Source organism: Sabethes cyaneus, chromosome 2, assembly GCF_943734655.1.
Source record: "Sabethes cyaneus chromosome 2, idSabCyanKW18_F2, whole genome shotgun sequence".
Lineage (NCBI taxonomy): Eukaryota > Metazoa > Arthropoda > Insecta > Diptera > Culicidae > Sabethes > Sabethes cyaneus.
The window spans coordinates 23,729,109-23,750,262 of NC_071354.1; the positions used below are offsets into that span (position 1 = coordinate 23,729,109).

At 36.5% G+C, this 21,154-nt stretch overlaps 1 protein-coding gene across 6 annotated transcripts in view; it reads left to right on the top strand.

Moving 5' to 3' along the window:
- The window catches only part of LOC128734921 (ral guanine nucleotide dissociation stimulator-like 1), a 204,234-nt gene that overhangs the window by 123,541 nt on the left and 59,539 nt on the right, over nt 1–21,154 (top strand). The window lies entirely within an intron of this gene.

Below are 21,154 nucleotides of genomic sequence, written 5' to 3' on the forward strand. Positions count from 1 at the left end.
AAAAGGTTGGAAATTGTGCTGGACCATCTAGCCCGCATCCGGCGGGGCCTAAGAGAAGCTGAGCTATCGCTTTCGTTTTGGTCGTGTTTTAAAGCTATGGACGCTGATAAACAAACGCTGCTCCTGCGTATCCAAGAACTCCTCAAGGAAAATGCGGCGCTATACGAACGTTTAACCAAAAGCCAACAACGGATGCAGCAGCTGAAGGGTACCACTGCGCAGTACCAGAAGCAAAGGAAACGTGCGAAGTCTCAAAAATCCACCAAAAAGTTGAACGACGAAAAGAAGCCATCGAACGAGCAGTGTGATGATTTGAAACGGGAGTTGCGTCCGAATGGTGCACCGAAAAAGGAGATGTTGTCTTCAGCTAGCCACCAGCCAAAACCTAATAGCAGTGACTCTGATTTCGAAGTTCCGAAAAAGTTTGAAACCGTCTGCCGCCAACTCCTTGAATACATTTCACAAGGCAACTACGAACCGGTGGTTCCGCTTTGTACAAAAACTCTAGAAGAGGCAAAAACAATTTTGGGGCTCAATCATCCGATCGTTACTGCTTTGCTGAACATTGTGTCGTCTGTTTATAGAGACCAGCGTAAGTACCAACTGGCTACAATTATGTTGCACAAAGTACCAGCCATTCAAGAGAAGACCCTTGGAGAGACACATCGTGATGATGCGAAGATGTTAAATAATCTAGCCGTTGTGCATGGATTGCTTCGCCAGTATCAGGAGGCGGAAAAGTACTGCAGGCGGGCGTTGGAAGTACACGAACGATCGTGGGGTGAAAACCATCCGGATGTAGCTAGCCAGTTGCTTAGTTTGGGCTCGATATGCCAAAACCAGTCCAAACATGCGGAAGCCGAACTTTACTATGAGCGGGCATTGCGGATATATGAATCCGTGCCCACACCGGATAACACAGACTTGTTGCGAGCGAAGTTCCTTTTGGCTAACTCTTACCACTGGCAGGGAAAGCTCAATAAAGCGGAAGTGCTCTATAAACCGATGCGAGCAGCTCGAAAAGCCGAAGCTAGGTCTCGTGGCAGAAAAGCTAAGAAAAATCCACCGAAGAGTGTACCGGCCAGCAGTACAGACGGGGGTTTGTCGGCCAAAGTCAGTATCCCGAGTGCTTTGGCAACGCCGGAAAATATCGAACTGAGTGAGAAGTGTGCTGGTGGAACGGCTGAGAACAGTGCAAAGGACATTGCAGAGAATGAACGCCCAGCTGAGTGTAAAGAGAGCAGCAAGAAGTCACAGAATGACAAATAGACATTGCTGGGGAATTTTTTAATTGACTGTAAACAATTTTACCGTTACTGAAATTATTTGTCATTAACTGAAAGACGCTAATTATTGAGTGAAATTTGATGGAAAAATATATAGAGAGTGTAACATTTTAATAAGCTTACAACTTATTTCGATGAAAAGAAACAGAGTCCTATGGCTTTCCGTTGTCTTTGCACTATATTGGATATTGCATTTATTGATATAAAAATTTGCAGTTCTGCAAATCGAAAAAGTTTGATATTATCGTGTTTTAGAGAACGATGACGCTGAGTTTAATGTTTCACGGAAATAAAAATGCACGGAATTTGAAATCTATGCTATTGGCTTAACTTAATCGCAACTTTGTATGAAATACTAAGTCCATAAGAACGTGCTGCTCAATTTAAAGATGCTGATAAGTCCATCGCAAACAGGTTCAGTTCGAATCGGTTCAGTTAACTTATGAGAATCCTCGAGCTCTTGTTAATTTTCCTAGAAGGGTTTTTGGGTCTATAGATTAGTTAAGAAAAAAACCAATATCTATTTTCTTTAAAAAAAATGTTGAAAAAAATCTGGATATAGCAATGATTGCCGAATTTTCAAATAATTTCCACATTTTTACTCAATTTTGTGTGAGGTATGCTTCACTTCAGTGTGTCGTTTCTATGTGTTGGTTCGTCTGCTATGTTACAAATATTGTTTCTATATCGAATGAATGTTGATTGTTATGATGTTTCGCAAAAAAACTAGAGCAAACCCAGATAAATTTAAATTATATCAGTATCTGGTCAATACAATCTGCATTTGATGATCTTTCTTCATAAAATATTTTCTATTTAAGATTCAAGGTCTTCTTTTCAATTAGAAAATGAAAGGCCGAGAAAATATAGCAACAAAAAACAAAACATACTTAGACAAGACTGCAATCACATTACAAAAGCAAAATGAAAGAATAAAATACAAATAAGAGTAACTATAAATGCATTTTCCTTATTATGTTTCAATTTTGATTTGTTTCAATTATCTTAGATTTTCTGGCATAATTTAAATTCTCAGAATATTTAGTTCAATACATAATGGAACAAAACTGAGGAACACCTGTTCTAAAATGTGTTCAGGGTGTATAAAGACTACGACTAAATTTGTGAAAAAGAATTTAATGAAACGAAAATTTCGAACTATGCAATATAGTCGGAAAATTGCGAATTTTGCCTAATAATATTCTGCAGATTGTATGGAAAATTCATAAAAAATCAAAAAGCTTAAAAAAATTATCTCACTCCAGGCTTGGCATACACTTTTCGCTTCGATTTTGCTCTTTTGATTACTGCATCTCAGTCAAGCAAAATTTGAAAAAGTGATGTGTGGGGCGTTTGTAGAATTTGTTATTATCTACAATATTGCTGAAGTAAGCGTTACTGTGCGTTTTGTATTATAAGGCTATAAGGCTGCTACCCTCTTGGTAGCAAAAAGAGCGCTCTTTTTGCTACCAACGGCATTGCTGCGCTACAGCGTCGTAAGTACTAAAGATAGAACTTCACTTTCTTCAGCAATATAGTAGATAATTACTAGCTCTACATATGCCCCATACACCACTTTTTCAAATTCTGCTTGGCTGAGGAGCAGTAATCAAAAGAGCAAAATCAAAGCGAAAAGTGTATGCCAAGCCTGTCTCACTCGATTCTTTCTTTCTCTCGTTGTAACTCTCACCAGTAAAAGCACTGCTCAAGCCGCTCAAGCCGTCACGTGCTTTTCTTTGGAATTGAGTATAAAAAACTTTCAGCAACCCTGAAGCCCGTTGTTTTTAATTTAATGTGCCACTATTTTTGCAATCAATTAATAATTTCCATAAAAATAGTGCCAGTTTCAAGTCCAGTTAAAAATAATTTGCAATTTTAGTTTCAATCCTAATTTAAGCTTAATTTTAAATCGAAATTCAAGTCTAATTTCATGCCCAATTTAAACTCCAATTTCAAGTTCAATTCAAAACCAATTAATGTTCATTTCTTATTTTAAATCCAATTTTAAGTTTAAGTGATGGTGGAAAACTCCAAAGAAATGTAGTAAATTTACGTTCTGTCACATGGAAATTTTTTTTAAAATATTTTTTTCTTGCTTGTCTATTTCTTATCGTTTAACGATAAAATTTTAATAACATTTTTGTTGTTCCTGAGGCCGAAAAGCTTTGTCTGCCCAAGTATTTATCTAATTTAAAAATTCATATCTCATGAATCAAACAGCGCAGAGCATGGAGTTTCTTTTATTATAAAGTAAGTAGATTTTCTTAGTAGGGTATGTTGCTGCTTCGTCGTAATTGCCTATTCCCGTCCTATCCAACATAAATTATTAAAAATATCAGCGAGTTTTATGACACGCAATGCAAAATTAGTTATTGCCTAATATTTTAGTTTGTTCACTATCATACGCGATCAATCAAAGTGAGCTGAGATTTATTTAAATGCCATTTTTCATTAAAAAATTCATAGCAGCCAAATTTCTTACGTTTTTTTGTGCGACGAAGAAGAAAATGTCGACTAATCGTTTCAATTTCCGTCATTCATAAAATAAAAATAACTCACGCAAGACGCAACGCATTGTCGTTATTCTGCAGCCGGGAAAATTTGCATGACCTGCAGAAATTTTGCAGAATAACATTTGTCATGCCGTCCTACACAAATACATGCGCGCTAGCTTCGTAAACATTATTGTGATTTTTCGAATTCGAGTTCGAACGATGAAAAATTTTGATGGACGGATTTTAAAACGGTACAACGAATTTATGATATAAAGTCAGTTGCGTAATTTGAATAAAATGCTTTAATAATCGCTTTTTAGTGAGTTCAAAGGGTACGGATTAGAAGGTAAATGTATTTGAGTCAAATCAGCAGCAGAATTTTTGGAGTATTCATTAAATTTACCTAAGAAATGATGAAAATTAGGGTGGCTTTCCTTACTACGACGGGAATTAGAAATATACCCTACATAAGCATAGGTATAGGAGTCCATCTCATGCTACTCTTGGCGAAAAAAAGGAAAAGAGCATGAGGGAAAACGTAATGAAAATTTAACAAATGGGATAAAAAGACGAAAAAAGCGAGAAAGAAAAAGTAGTCAAACTGGCTTGAAAAAGGGAAAAAAAATCATAACATAATGGAACGAAAAACAAAAAGACAAAAACGAGGAGATTGAAAAGAAAAAAAAAGTGAACGGAAATGAAGAAAAAAGAAGGAAAAACTATAAATAAAACGAGGAAAACGTGGAAAAATGAGAACAAACTGGACTCAATAGTTGAAAAAATGGAACAAAAAAGAAAAAAAACAGGATTGAAAAAAAGGAAAAGATAAGGAGAAAATCGATCCATGAAACGAGGAAAACTGAAAATAAAAAGTAAAAGATAAGACAGAATGGGACAGAAAAAATTCAGGAAAAGTGGTGAAAACCACGTGTGTGTGTGTGTGTGTGTGTGTGTGACGCTCGACTTTAGTCGTCTGTTTCTCGGAGATGACTGAACCGATTCGTTTGCTATTACGCTTATTTGAAAGGTATTATCACCTTGTAGATCACTATCGAATGGTTTTGCAGTCCGACATTTTGTTTAAAAGTTATAAGCGAAAATGTAAAAATTACGTGACATGATTTTCTCCGGAACCACTCAACCGATTTCAACCATTTTAGTATCAAATGAAGGCTACTGCAAATTTTTTGTTGAGAGTTTTATCGAAAACAATTAAGCGGCTCAAAAGTTATGCATAAAAATGTGCTTTTTCAAGGTGTCAATCAGTCGAACGTTTCTCAGAGATGGCCAAAGCGATTTATGCGCTATTAGTCTTATTTGGTAGGTAATATAGCCTCATAGATCACTATTGATTTGTTTTTTGATTGGATGTTTAATTTGAAAGTTATGAGCAGTCGTGTATAGCATAATAAAAGTTACAATTATTCATAACGGTTTTAACCAGATTATTAATCAGATTTCAATTATTTTAGTATCAAACAGGAGGCCTTAACGCTGTGCACATATCTGCTAAATCTTATTAGAATTGGCCTTACCAGTCAAAAGTTATTTGAAAAACATTGATGAAATTATTTAAGCAAACTTTACTGATATGAACCAAATAGAAAAAAACGCGATTATGTGCTCTAGCGCAAAAACGCTTAATTTTCCAGGTGGTGTGTCTTTGGAAAAGTTTATTTAAAAAATATGGCGCAACTTTTTACACTCTTAAGGTGACCGTAAATCTACCTATTAGGGTGATACAAATTTTTGTTTTTTTTTGAATGCGTCCAAATTTTTTTAAAAATGCAGCGAAAATTAAAAAGTTGAGATATCGAAAAGCGGTTATGTCACAATTTAGATAAGTAATTTTTACACGTCAAGAAAAATTCACCCAAATCGATCCTCTAAGATACTGCGATCGAGATCTATGATTTCGGGGAGAGCGCATGTAAACTATTGTACAGCACTGCACTTCCCTTCAAGCAGGCTTCCCGATCAGGAGGGCATAACAAAATTATAACTGATCCTGTTATTTTTCGACCGATTTTTTGCTAACAACAGCTGTTATAATTTAGCTACTGCAAGTGGTTAAAATAACTCAAATTCTAACAAAACTGCTTAGCAGTGATAGCAAAAATATAACAAAGTTTGTTATGTTTTGAACAAAATTATATCAAAATTTGTTACCATATTTCTAACAAATTGTGTTATAATTTTGATAAAACAAAAACTTCTTTACCTCTGTCTGCTATATCGACGTTTTCCCGACCTATTGTCAAAAATAGTTCAACTATTTATCGGAAACATTTACAAATAGCAACAGAAAAAGATTTTCACACATTTTTTTCAATTTCAAAAACCGTACCCTTTCAGTCGGAATTGAACTCACGACATACCGCACACGATGCCGTCGTCTTAACCGCTGTACCAGAACTACTCTTGAATGTAGGTAGTTTAAATGCTCATATCATTTGACCGATAGCTTATTCTGTCAGTTGTCAGTTTTTGCTGCTCGAGCTGTCTATAAATAGATCTCTTTTGGTACGTTTTATCTGTGTTGCACCGTTCTGACAGTGTTGCTCTAAGTACTTTCAAATATACCAGAAAATAAATTGAAGTGAACCTGGCCATTCAAACTTTTTTTTTAAATGAGTTTTATATTTCAGGTTTTGATTCTATAAATGTTATTGCTGATTTTGGTAGGAACCAACCACAGTAAAGATTAAAAACAATTATGAACCTAATTATTTTAGTGATGCGTGGAAGAAAATATTTCTCAATTATAAGAGGTTTTGTTAGTAAAAGATTGGAGAAAACACATATTGCTTTTAAATTTTGTAAACAAGACGTAAACCGAGAAAAAAACTAAAACATTTTATTTTATCGTTAATTATTTTTTTTATAATGTGTTAGCTCGATTACATTTTGTTCCAAGCATCTACCAACAAAATAAAAATTTGGGTGATTTTCTTTTTAATCCTAATTCGGTGTTCGTTTCAATTCGTTGTTAGAACCTAATAAATTGCAGAAAATACATAAAAGATGGCTTAACAGGAGCGGCATTTTACATCGAGTATATTTCTAATTGCAATAGTTTATGTTTTCATTTTATACACTTGCTGTTGTCGGATGCTTAAAAAAATTGTTATCCAAACAAAGAAAAAAAGTCTAGAATTAACGACAAAATTTTCTTAATGCAAAATTGATAGATATAAGAATTCGCTACATGTAATCGTTATTTCGTTCTGATGCACTGAAACTGAACACTGAAAACTGAACAAATGAATAGGATTGCAATTTGCAATTGCACTTGAAATTAGACACGAAATTTCACTTTGAAGTTCATTTGAAATTGCATGTCAAATGGACATGGTATTAGATTTGATATTGGACCAAAATTTAAACTTGAAATTGGACATTGAATTCGAATTAAATTTAGATTAAATTCAAAATAAACATGAAATTTGACTTGAAATCAGATTTGAAATTACACATAAAATTTGCGTTAAATATTATAGAAAAGGTATGGCACGTTTCCCATTGTGAGTTCCGGGCACACCAGTGATGATATGTAACATTTTTAGTAGTGGCCAAAGCCCTAATTCTCCTATATAACTCAATGAGTTATAACTATCAGAATCTGTTACAAACTTGAAACTTTTGTTTTCACTTCCTGATCAGTTTATTTCCAATTTGTAACACAATGTGTTATAAATATCAGAATGTGTTATAAATTTGATGTTATCTTGTTATGCCCTCCTGATCGGGTTGGCATACACTTTTCGCTTTGATTTTGCTCTTTTGATTACTGCTCCTCAGCCAAGCAGAATTTGAAAAAGTGGTGTATGGGGCATTTGTAGAGCCAGTAATTATCTATAATATTGCTGAAGAAAGTGAAGTTTTATCTTTAGTATTTACGGCGCTGTAGGGCAGCAATGCCGTTGGTAACGAAAAGAGCGCTCTTTTTGCTACCAAGAGGGTAGCAGCCTTATAGCGCCATAAATACAAAATGCACAGTAATGCTTACTTCAGCAATATTGTAGATAATAACAAATTCTACAAACGCCCCATACATCACTTTTTCAAATTTTGCTTGGCTGAGATGCAGTAATCAAAAGAGCAAAATCGAAGCGAAAAGTGTATGCCAAGCCTGCCTTCAAGTGATCCAACAGTTTTACTGTAAATTCTCAACGAGACCACGTACCGAAAAATACTATGGGCTCAACATTTCTAAAGATAAAAGCCTTCTGAAAATGCAAAACAGACAAGTTTTTCGACTTTCCAGTGAGCGTCCCCCTTAAATATCAATCCTGCTCAAGAACTTTGCACACGATTTTTTTATTGCTTTCAAGTATTCTACAAATCTGTCAGTATATTACATATGCATGCATAGGGGAAGGGCGGTAAAGACGGACACTGCGGGAAAGACGGACACTTGTCATATTTCATAAACAATAATTTTTTGAAGCAAAACAATGATGGGAAATGTTTTTGTAGACTGAATTAACACTTTTGAATTAAACTGCCGATTTTTAGCAGCGCAGCTGTCATATTTATAAACAAAACAAAGAAAAAATGCGAATATACACTAACCGATGTAATTTTGTGTGTGAAGAACATAGCTGGTAAATCGTTAAAAAACAACATATTCATGCTAAACCGACGACATTTCATTATTTTGATCCTTCACTGAATATCCTTTGGAAACCTAGTCAATTTTTGAATATTCAGTAAAAAGTTATTGAAGTTTGAAAAAATGGTATCCAAGTCGGGAAAGACGGACACCCAACGGTAAGGAAAGACGGACACACAGATTTTGAACCCATTTTGCCCAACAACGATTTAACATTGCAAATACTTACATATTATATATGTAAAAGTAACCAGGAGTCATATAACAGTTGGAATAGGCCAACTTTTAGAAACGATTAATTCGTCACCAATTAAAATATTGAAGGGGAACCATTTTATTTTCTCGCTCAAAGGGGGGATCGGGAAGGGGGTTTTCCCAAACCAATTCTTTCCTAAATACATGATGAAATATGATAATCTTTCTTAATACTGATAATTCGACGACGCGTGACACTTTTTTGCGAGTGTCCGTCTTTCCCGCCCATGCGTAGAAATGCTGATTTATACATGATGTTTTTAATATTAAAAAAAGCATAAATTTTGGAAGAAATTTTCCAGCACACGTTGTAACTTTATTAGACAGAGACTTAAAGGTTCTGTTTGTACGAAAATTGCGATCAATACAGTTATATTTGAGTAAATATTGAGTCTTTACCTTAAGGTGTCCGTCTTTACCGCCCTTCCCCTATGTGTTGATGATAACTACCATTACTGCCTCTAAATGCGTAACAGTCCCATGTGATTTTCACCACGTTTGAGATGAGCCTGGGAATCATCTTTAAATTGTTCATGCTTTCAATATTTCTAACAGTAATGCTATGTTTGTTTCCAAAATTTTGAAAAAAATATGAAACTATGTCAGTTACAAGTTACAAATAAATGCATAACAGTCTCAGTAGTGAAAATATAACAATAAACATCTGCTTTTAGAAAATGCCTGGACCGATTTGACTGAATAACTAACGAATGCAGAGTTTTGTGGCATAGAAGAATTCTATTGAACAGAATTTGGGTCGGATGTACGGTTCCGAAGATATTGCGGAACAATACGTCCGGGAATGTTCCGGATCGGGGATTAGTTTCTGAATTCAGCTAAAGTACAACATATGACATCTTTAAGTACTCAAAATTGCAAAAGTAGCTCATTCATCGACATATAAAGTATCCAGGGTTACATTGGCCACAGCTGGACACATTCTAGGAACGTTCCGAATAAATCCAGGAAAACGGACAGTTGCTCTCTTAAACCAAACCCCAGAATGTCACCCCGCTATTAACTCAAAATAACAAATTATACAAATAAAAGGAAGACATTTTTCGATTGCTTTGGAATATTATACAAATTTATCAGTATATTACATAGACATGCATATGTATTGATGATAACTATCATAGTGTTATCAAAAAGTTGAGTTCCGAAGGCGTGTCGAATTCTAACTCAAATAACAAATGAGATGATATAACAAAGGTTCCTTTCACCAATAGGTGGATTAAATCGGGTTTAATTTTAGGTTTCGTATTCTACTAAGACGCTCCAAAAACTTCAGTCAAGAAAAGTTGTGTTTTAGACACAACCGCATAGCTGGCGTAGAACTACGTTAGGTGGGTTTTTGCGAAGAAACCTTGAAAATTAAAGAAAACCTGTCACACCGTATTGACCTATGCATGGCCTAAAAAGCGTTAAGAAAATAATAGTGCTAAATAATTTTAGCGTATTTCTGTTATGCATTTTGCATTTTATGTATTTTCTGATGCCAAAATCGTATATTTTTAGCAGTGCCAAAACCGCAGTATTTTAGGATAGAAATCTTCCTCACGCACCCAGCTACAAAATTCTAAGAAAAAAACGAAATTTTCAAAATGATATGTTAATGGCATTAATAAGAGCCATTTCTTGATCTGGCTTCATGCACTGACAATCATCAAAAAGCAAGCTTGTCGTGCCATTTAATGCTATTATTTGCCATCAGAACATATTCGCTCTTGTCTGCCTTCTCATACCGCGGCTGCAACCGTCAAGGCACGAAAATTGATTTACATTAGCCATTCCGTGACTGGATATGTCACCTATTTGCAGCGTCATGTAGCAAGCAAAACGCTAGAGCCGCCTTATTGGCCTCGAGGTACGGCACTGATCTAAGAAGCTAGACGTTGCAGGCTTGAATCTCGACTGGGAGAGGCTGACAGAGTCAATAGTATCGTTGCACTAGCCCTACAAGTATGCTGCATACTTACAGCTGGATGCGAAGTTTGTCGTATAAAAACAGAAAAACAAGTTTTCAAATCGAAATGTAGCATCTAGAATTTGCTGTGCTTTGAAGCAAGCAAAAAACACGATCGAAAGTGGAGCTTGTACAATAAATTTCCAAACGACGATATCTAAGTCGGATTACTACTGGTGGGGTCCAAGCTTAGATCGAAGTAGAAAGTTACTGTAATCAGCTCGAAAATCGAGCAGCGATTAAATGACGATAATGGATTTCAATAGTCTTTACATGTCAAGAAGGCAGCACCACGCAACCACCACAAGTTTATACTGCTTCTCTGTCTTGAAGCAGCAGCAGCAGCCGCAACCACAATCTTGGTGAACGTAATCGCCGTCCGTGCCTGGGAAGCAAGGCTATCACACGGAAAATGCAAGGGAAAATTTTAACTTAAAAGTTTCCGTTGATTTGCACTATGTAGGGATTGTAAAACAATCTTTTCAAGAAAGCTATAAAATTGCTGCATCTTTTATTAATCGAATGGTATACGAACCATCAAAATCCGTTCTAAATTGGAAGAGCTTTTAGTGTTCAAAATCTTCAATTTTTTCGTGACGCTGGCTTCAATCCAACTTTTGGATTGACACACTGCAGTAAGACGTAGTTCTACGTTAAAAAAATCAGAAAAACTGACAAAAAAAATCAGAGGGGTTGTGTACAAGACACGACCGCATATATAGGTGACGCAGGACTACGTAAGTCTCTTTGTAGTGATACTAGCATGTATTCATGCTTGTAATTATTTGATTCTTCATGTATACATGATGTATGCAACATATATACATGTTGCATGCGTTGTATGTAACATTTATCAAAGTAGTAACATTGCATACGTTCAATTCTCAAAAGATTGTGCATTTGAAAACAATTTAACAAAATCAAGAACACAAACTATTGCTTTCCTGCTACCTTACAGAAATTAAAGATTGTTTTTATTATCCATGGTTTCCCACGTTGAAGGGAGTTTACCAATTCAATCCTATTTAATGAACAGCACATCTTTTCACTACACTTCTACTGAAATGGCAAGCATGCGTATTCCTACAGAGTCATATTGTAACCGAACAGTACAGCTGTAGCACATTTTTCCAACACAGATATCAAATTCGCCTAGGTTTAATCGTCTCGCAGTAAAGAATTTGCAATCTGTTGGGACAACGAACTGTGTCATTTTTTCTGGCACACTTCCCTAACACAGACATCAAATTACACAGACAGCCCCGAGGGGGCTTTGTTACTCTCTGGCGTACTTCCCAAGCAAGAACATCAAAATGGTCTGGGTTGAACCGCGGTGTTAAGAATCTTGTTGAAATGAGGAAACTGTCTCTTGTTTTGGCTTACTTCCCAAGCACAGATATCAAATTGGTATAGGTTCACGAAGCGAGAATTCTGGTAAAACATAGGTTCATTATTTTCAATTTTTCAATAGTTCAACATCAAGAATCCATACTTTCCTTTATTTGGGTCAATTCTTAGAAGATTTTCCGATCGATTGGTGTAAGAATATTGAAAATCGATCGGAAAACCGCCGAGCTATTAGCGCTCAAAACCTTTCATTTTTCGTGACGCTCGCATTTTTCGATTTTTTGGAATGACACTCTATCTCAAAACTTGCCGTAAGACGTAGTCCTACGTCAAAAAAAGGATATTTGTAATGGCTTATGTGCACGTATCAAACTATAGTGGCAATTGTTCGGTACAAGAGTTTAAATTAATCCGTGCTATGACGCAACTCTGTATGAAACCCTGGAAAGGCGACAATAAACCGAAAAAATGAAAATTAAGCACACAAAAGACACATGCGTGAACAAGCACTTGTTGAACCACCAATAAATCCGTATGCCCGGAAATCTTGAGGTAAAAATTAACTTTTTAGAGCATTGCATGAGATTTAATATTGGCTGAACTTTTCCGAACAATTAATGTTTCTGAGAGTTTACTTTACCGGTTTTCCGAGAGTCAACTGTGCATTCATACTCACGTTCCTCGTCGACCACCTCACCCGTCCCCTGTTCTCTCCATCCCAAAATGCTCACCCTTCTACCACGTAGCCAGTTATATCCCTATTATGGTAGAGAAACTTTGCCTTAGTAGTAGTGCACTGATTTGTCGGAGTTGAGCTTTCGCCCGCACCTCGTTAGTTTGCTAAAAGCCCTAGGTTTAAACGGCCATTTTGAAAACAATTCAGCGTTCGTGCGTTGATGGTAATGCAGCTTTACTTAAACATCATTACCCTAGTGGCGGTGTGACAGACAACAAGTGCAACCGGAGAGCAACAATAGTTCGACGGTAGCTTCAACATGGCGCAAGAAAACTTCACTGAAAGAATTAAGGCAGCGGAGCAAATGCTAGATCTGCTTCTTCTCGAACAAAAGTCGCTGACTTTAAGCATTGGCAGAGATCCCGAAACGTGGAAAATTGTGCTAGACGATCTAACCCGCATCCAGCGGGAACTAAAACAAGCTGAGCGATTGCTTTCGTTTTGGTCGCATATTGATAATGTGGAAATTGCTAAATGTACATTGCTCTTGCGTATTCGAAGACTTCTCAAGGAAAATGCGTGGCTACACAAAGATCTAACCAACAATCGACAACGGTTGCAGCAACACCAGGAGCAAAAGAAACGTGAGGACGTTATGGAATCCACCAAAAAGTTGAACGACGAAAAGAAGGCACCGAATGAGCCGTGTGAGGATTTGAAACCAGAGTTGTGTCCAAATGAAGCATCGAAAGTGAAGATGTTGTCTTCAACCAGTCACCAACCAAAACCAACTACCAGTGACTTTGATCACAAAGTATCGGAAAGGTTTGAAGACCTCTACCTTCTACTCCTTAATTACCTTTCAAAAGGCTACTACGGACCGGTGTTTACACTTTGTACAAAAGTTCTGGAAAAGGCAAAAACGGCTCTAGGATTCACCCATCCGATGGTGGCTAATTTGCTGGAAATTTTAACGTTAGGTTATAAACGCCAGCATGAATATAAAAAGGCTATAACTGCATCGTACCTTGTACAAGCCATTCGAAAGGAGACCCTTGGAGAGACACATTTTGATTATGCGAAGACGTCAAATAATCTAGCCGTTCTCTTTGGATTGCTTGGCCAGCATCAGGAGGCGGAAAAGTACTGCAGGCGGGCTTTGGAAGTCTACGAACGATTGTATCCGGATGAAACCCATCCGGATGTAGCTAACCAGTTGCTTTTTTTGGGCTCGATGTGCCAAAAGCAGTCCAAACATTCAGAGGCCGAGCCCTACTACGAGCGGGCGTTGCGGATATATGAATCCACGCGCACGCCGGATAGCAAAGACTTTGTGCGAGCGAAGTCCCTTTTGGCCGACTGCCGCCACTGGCAGAGAAAACTCAAGGAAACGGAAGCGCTCTATAAATGGTTACGGGCAGTAAAAACTACGGGCCAAAAAACTACAGCTAGGGCTTGCGTCAATGAAGCTGAAAAAATTCCATCGGAGAGTGTACCGCCCAGCAGTGTATACGGGGATTTGTGTGCCAAAATCATTGACAGTGTCAATATCAAACCGAGTGAAAAGCGAGCCGATGGAACGGCTGAGAACAGTGCTAATGACAATACAACGAATGATCGCACAGATGAGTGTAAAGAGGGCAGCAAGAAATCACAGAATGACAAATAGAATTTGGAGGCAAATTTTTAAAATTAACCTTGTAAACAATTTTACCATTACCTTGCATTAACTTGACAAAGCAAACAAACGCTAATTATTGAGTGAAATTTGGTGAAAAAATATTTAGAGAGCAATAGTTTAATAAACTGACAAGTTATCACGATGAAAAGAAACAGAATTCTTTGGCTTTCTTTGACAACGTTCCAATATATTTATTGATATATGCACGGAATTTGAAATCTATGTTATTGGCTTAGCTTAATCGCAACTTTGTATAAAACACTAAGGCCATCGCAGCCAGGTTCAGTTAACTTATGAAAATCGTCGAGCTCACGTTGATTTTCCTAGAGGGTTCTTTGGGCTAGTTATGGAAAAAAATATGGAAAAACTATTTTCTTGTTAAAAAATAACATTCAGAAAAAAAATCGTGATTTGCCAACGATTACTGAATTATCAAATAATTTGCACATTTTTACTCAATTTTGGGTGAGATATGAGCTTCACTTCAGTGCGTCATACCTATGTGTTGGTTAGTCTACTATATTGCAAATATTGTTTCTATATCGAGCTAATGTTGATTGTTATGAATTTTTGCTGAAATAAACTCGAGCAAAACTAGATAAATTTAATTATGTCAGTATATCTATCTAGTCAATCCAATCTACAGTTGATGACCTTTCTTCATAAGACATTTTCTATTTAATATTCAAGATCTTCTTTTCAATTAGAAAATGAATGGCCGAGAAAATATAGCAATAAAAAACATACTTACTACAGGTATACTTCGAGAGTACGTACCCCCGTTAGTACGTAACCTCGATAATACGTACATTTTGCTTCGATCGTATGTACATTTTTCAGAGACATTTTACTTGTTTTATTCGATTTTTAATTTCAAATCCAAATTCAATTCCTATTTCATGCCCAATTTCAACTCCAATTTTAAGTCTAGTTTTGAATTCTATTCCAATTACAATAGGATACCAGACGAATCATTGCTTTCCAAGAGATGGCGCTTTTCTAGTGGTAGTAAAATCAAAATTGCTCACTTATCTATGTTTACCTATCTAAAAAACAATCACTAATCACATATTATATGTGGTACTCTGTTATGTCTAAATTTCATAACTCCTACCTAATTTTGATAAAAAAACAATCCTTTCCTATATCTCTCCATTGCATATTGCTACCATTCTTCCGTGAGTCCGGGAAGGTGATTTTTATACCGTGCGAAAGCTGAGGGCTGAATATTTTTGTGACATTTCATTTCGAAAAAAAAAAATCGTGGCATGGAGGCGATTACTAAAAACGATGTTATTCTAAGGCTTGTTCGCGATAAAATCTGGACACCTCAATTTTGCAATAAAACAAATTTGCTAGAAGTTTAATCCATGAAACAATTTTATATCATTTATGTGTGTATCGTTAATAATTATCACACAAATTAACATTACTTATTTGGTCTGCATGAAAAATTGGCGAACTTTGGAGTTTACCCTTGCCACGAGGGTCAGTGCAGACTTGTTGGCAACCAATTTAGCTGCGTTTGTCCAAGATTTTCGAAATTTCTCTGTAGTTGTTACTTGTTGTTTGTGCTGGGACAGCTCTCTCTTCACCAAAGCCCAATACCGCTCGATGGGGCTCTGAACAGTTAGGTGGATTCGCCTCCTTCGGTACAATATGGATTCCATTAGCATCGTACCATTCCAAAACATCTTTGACGTAGTGACAGGATGCCAAATCAGGCCAAAACAGCGAGGGTACATCATGGCTGTGTAGGAACGGTAACAATCGTTTCTGCAGGCATTCTTCGCGGTATATTTCCTGGTTTACCGTTCCCGTAGTGATGTAACTTTTGCTTGCTCGACCACAGCTGCATATGGCCTGCCATACTAAATATTTTTTGGGGAACTTGGCTTTCTTATTTGTCCTAAAATGCTCTGCAATATCATTCCGTTTCCTGGCAGTGTAAAGCCATTTAACCCCTCTAAGGTCTACATCATTTTTAGCACCGCAAAATTCACTAAAATGGCCGTAACTTTTTTATCTTTCAATATTTTTTCACCAAATTTGGGAATTTTGCCGAAAATATTTTCTATTTTCATAATATCTATAGAAATAGATAATAGCCATATGTCATATGGTCCCGGAGTTATTCCTTGGGGGACCGAGATATGGCTTTTTTAGATAAAGTTGCCAAATATCTAAAATTTGTTTGAAATCTGTTGATTTTCGTAAACATATCATCGACTGTAGACGTATCAGTTACTTTGCCGAGGCCGTATGGCCGATTCCAGGTCCCGGACAAGTTCCTCCAAAATCCGTTCCGTGCTAGAATCAGAAAAGAAACCCTCCTCGGACCCGGAACCGGTCATACGGCCTCTGAGAGACATGAGATGATCACCAATCGCTATTTTGTCGAATGCTGATGTTTTTTGATATGCGACACGGCATGCTTTACTGCTGCTGAAATGTCCCGTTACGGGAACCGGTTCCGGATTTAAAGTGTCCCTCCGGATCCGGATGGCGCGCGCCATGGCTCCTAACTGCGGCAAAGTAACTGATATGTCCACAGTCGATGATATGTTTACGAAAATCAACAGATTTCAATCAAATTTTAGATATTTGGCAGCTTTATCTAAAAAGCCATATCTCGGTCCCCCAAGGAACTCCGGAATAACTCCGGGACCATATAACATATGGCCATTATCTATAGATATTATGAAAATAGAAAATATTTTCGGCAAAATCCCCAAATTTGGTGAAAAAATATTGAAAAATAAAAAAGTTACGGCCATTTTAGTGAATTTTGCGGTGCTAAAAATGATGCAGACCTTAGAGGGGTTAAAGTCTTCTAGGACATACGTTTCATCGTCTATTAGAACGCATGGAAACTTCGTTAATTATTCGCGATAAAGCTTACGAGCGCGTGTTTTGGTCGTCGTATTTTGCTTATCATTACGGTTTGGCACAATCCTCACCTTGAAAGACTGCATGCCTTATCGTTGCTTAGAAGTGTGCACGAATGTTGGCGACATGTTTATTTTACGAGCAATGGTACGTACAGAAAGATCTGGTCTCCTCCGTAATATTTGTTTTACCTTCGCATCCTTGTGGTGGTTCTCAGATCCGTTTTCGTTACACTTCCCTTCTTCCTAGCAGTTGTCAAGCGAGTATCGAACGATTTTAAAACACTGGGAACAGGGCCTGGAAGAAATCCAAGCTTTCTGGCAAGTTTTCTTATCGAGAGATCCGGATTTTCATTGCGACCGCACACAAATGCTTTTCGCACCTGCTCTTCTTTCGGCGCCATTTTACGCTGAGCGCTTGTAATATAAACAAGTGTTATATTTTCAGAAAGAACAGACATACGTCTACCCCTCTGCAAAATATTTCACTCATTGTTAATGTATTTCCGAAGCTGTGTGTGTTCAGGGGTGTCCAAATTTTGTCGCGAATAAGCCTTATTCGTTGGTTCAGGTGTCAAACGTTGTATTGCCTTCAGCAATAATCACAAAAAAATAAGATGCTGTTGCCTTGGTGAGTAAATTTATTTTCGTGTAAAATTGGGTTGTTTTCAATATGTACAACAGGCGTTACCAAGTAACGACATCTGTTGTATTCACCAAGGGAAACATTGATGATTTCTAGCTTGATGAAACACTAGTGCCAGCTTCTGTTTTTTTGTTATCAGAAACTAGAGGCGGTATCCTATTTCAAGTAAAATTTGTATCTAATTTTAATTGCTACTTTAGGTTCAGTTTCATATCTATAAAATTTTCACGTTCATTGTTTAGGCTAATTTCAATTTTGATTTTAAGTACAATTTAAAGTCCGATCTTTAATCCAGTTTCAAGCGCAATTTAAAACCAATTTATATTTATTTTAAATTTTAAATACAAATTTTAAGTTAACCGATGGTGGAAAACTCCAAAGAAAAGTAGCAAAATTATGTTCTGTCACATGGAAATTTTTTGAGATATTTTTTTTCTTGTTTGTCAATTTCTGATCGTTTAATGATATAATTTAAATAACATTTTTGTTAGACCAAACCTCGTATTTTTAGTCTTGACCTTGAAATGCGGTCAAGCATATACAGTAATGTTCCGATTTTGTCAGCCCCATGTTGAATTTTGGGCTGACAAAATGGGGAAACTGACAAAATCGGGAAATTTTTTTCAAAATTCAAGACGTAAGACCTTGCAAAATCGAAGACTTCTACTAAAAATTAAAGTTTAACCCTCAATTGGTTAACCGAAAGCTCAATAAACTGGGCACAGCACACTGGCCCAGAACCTTTTTTGGTGCGCATTAGCTTTGAGCGGGAAAATCCCCCTAAAAGTTCAATAAAAAATTTATTTTTCATCAGTTTCAATAAAATACATTCATGTGTTCTACAAAGTCTTACAGCATATTATTCCAAGAAATTTTGCTGAAGACAGTAATCTTCTATCTCTTTAGCAAAGATAGAAAAATCCCATTTCTCATCAATGAAAAATCGTTAAAATCAGTTTTTCTATTTTAGCAGTTTTTGTAGTTGTTGAATGACTTTTTCCTGTTTTAGAAAGTTGTACAAATAGTAAAAATACACAATATTGCTAAATTTAGTATATCTCTATCTTTGCTTGTTTAGAAACTATAGAACTTTTACTAGAATAATGCCTTAATTTTGATCCCGAATCACTCGCAAGAATTTTATTGAAAAACTCTCCCCAGAGAATCAGAATAGTTTCAAGCAGGCTGAAAACTTTTATAAATCATGTTTGAAAGCACAAAAGTTAAACAAAATTTATAGGCTGACAAAATCGGGATAAAAAGCTGATAAAATCGGGGGTAGACAAAATCGAGAGCTGACAAAATCGGAACATTACTGTATATTAATATTTTTTTAAACGGTGGTTCGAATCCGGTTATAATCTCAGATTATAGCTTGGTTCGACCCCTTTCAGCATTGGACAAAAGATAGGAGTCACAACGACACCTTTTTAAGCGTAGATGCCAATAACCCCCCCCCCCCCCTCTCCCCTTCTCACCTTTCCACACTTTTTCCTCCATTCAAAAATTCTTCATTACTTTCCCCTGCCGTCCCTTCATCAATTGTAGAACCACCGTTTCAAAAAGTATTAACATTTTTGTTGTTCCTGAGGCCGAAAAGCTCGGTTTGGCCAAATATTGACCTAATTGAAAAATTCATGTCTCATGAACCAAACCTGGGAGAGTAAAAATTTTTTTTTAATGAAAATGTAAGTAATTTTTTTTTGGCACATAGGTATAGTCCGTCTCTTGCTGCTCGTGGAGAAAAAACGGCAAATAGCACGAGGGAAAACCTAACAAAAACTGAACAAACGGGATAGAAAAAGAGAAAAAAGGACAGAGCGAGCGAGATAGATAAATAGATAGATAGAGAGAGAGAAAGAGAGAGAGCGTAAGAGAAATAGAGAGAGAGAAATAGAGAGAGAGAAATAGAGAGAGAGAGAAATAGAGAGAGAGAGAAATAGAGAGAGAGAGAAATAGAGAGAGAGAGAAATAGAGAGAGAGAGAAATAGAGAGAGAGACAGAGAGAGAGAGAGAGAGAGAGAGAGAGAGAGAGAGAGAGAGAGAGAGAGAGGAAAAACTGGAAAGGGAAAAGAAGAAAAATGAGAAAAAAGAAGGAAAAACGGTGAAAACAAAACGAAGAAAACATGAAAAAATTAGGACAAACTGGACACAAAAGGAGAAGAAATGGAACAAACAAGGAAAAAAAACAGGATAGTAAAGGAGAGAATGTGAAAGTACGAAAATTAAAGAAACAACAAGAAAATGAAAAAAGGAAGACTAACGAGACAAAACGAAAAACAACGTGACACAAAAGAAGGAAAAGCATAACTTAATAAGAAGAAGTAAGGGAGAAGAAACAATAAATCAGAAAGGAAAGATGTTAACGAGACAGAAAGCAAAAGAAGCATTATGCAAAGGTGAAAAATGGGCTTAAAAACGGAAGAAAAAACACGGGAAACAGAACAAAAATGGGAATAACAAGAGAAAAGTCAGGACTGAGAAGGACGAAAACCGGGACTGGAAAAGAAGAGCAAGAAAAAACAGCGTGTAGAAAAGAGGGAAAACGCGAAATGCAGGGAAAATAAGACAAATAGGGGAAAGTCGTGACAGCAAAAGAAAAAATCCGCAAAGAAAAAGAGGAAAAACAGGGCAAGTAAGAGAACAGAAGGAACAGAAATCAAAAAGGAAATGAACAATGTTTGTTTATGACTGTCATTGAAATTAATATTTGCAATTCAAGAATAGATTTTGGCAAATTGGTGTCTATTGAGTTAGGACAATCATTTATTTGGAGATTGTAACTTGTAGCTCAAAGTAATATGTGTGGATATCAATGCTATTTACTGTTGTAAATATTTGTAAATAAACTGTTGTAAAATTGTAAATGTTGTAAATAAACGGAACAGCGGAGATCAAAGGGAAAATGCGAGCCAAAACAGAATAAATGTGTTAGGATAAACGGAGCTACTAAAAGGAAAAACGGTACTGAAGAAAACGACAAATGAGAAGGAGGAGGGGAAAGGACAAAATTGGAAATGAAAAAAAAGGAAAAGGGAAAAGACGAAAAATGCGAAAGAATATTACAAAAAAATAAGTGAGAAACAACAGGAAAAACAGGACTGAAAATAATAAAAATGGGACGAGAAACGAAGAAAAACACGGGACAGAGAAAAAAACGGGAGATCATTTTAAACGACAAAGGATCATAACAGTAGGCACTTCTTCCGTAAGTTCAAACTTACGCAATGAATCTCCCAGTTGGACTAGAAGTACGACACTGATCTAACAAACCAGTCGGCTTATGTTCGAATCTCGAT